This window comes from Podarcis erhardii, assembly GCF_964252035.2.
Source record: "Podarcis erhardii genome assembly, chromosome: 16".
Taxonomy (NCBI): domain Eukaryota; kingdom Metazoa; phylum Chordata; class Lepidosauria; order Squamata; family Lacertidae; genus Podarcis; species Podarcis erhardii.
Window position 1 is genome coordinate 6,826,439 of NC_138514.1, and position 709 is coordinate 6,827,147.

Here is a 709-nt window from a genome sequence, read left to right on the forward strand (position 1 = left end):
TCCCAGTGAGATATCAAACTGTCTGCAGACTGCAGCTATTCGGAACCTACACTTAATTTTCTCATCCTTATATCCTCTTTGCAAAGCAAAGCTCTGCTTCATTCTTTGCAGCAGCAACAACAGAAGAAAAACCCTTCTGGAAAAACAATGAAGCAGTGCTCACTACCTTTGCTAAAGATGAGCCCCTCACATATGATACTACCTGGAGAATATTGAGTAAAATTCCCCTACTGCTTAGGAACAGGGTGAAGAATCTGAAGAAACAGTTTTTGTGATATGTGCTATTGACCCCAATACAGTTTCTGACTGCTTTGGCAAGTGCTTTGACACATAAAACTAAAGGGCACACCCAATTCCAGCTTGAGCTACATGTTCTGCATGTGAATGTTATTAAGGCGGCATAGATTTATTAGAAGAGCTTCCACGTCAAAGGGCATGTGTGCCAGGAAGTCCCACATTTTATTTATTACCATTTTTAGCAGCAATGTAAAAAACCCCAGCATAAGAACAAAACACACAGTATAACTTTGTAGTCATAGATATGGCAACATTAATATTGGCTCATAATATTGATGTAACCATATCCACCAAATAATAATAATAATAATAATAAAATTTATACCCCACCCATCTGGCTGGGTTTCCCCAGCCACGCTGGATGGCTCCCAACTGAATATTAAAAACACAATGCAGCATTAAACATTGAAAA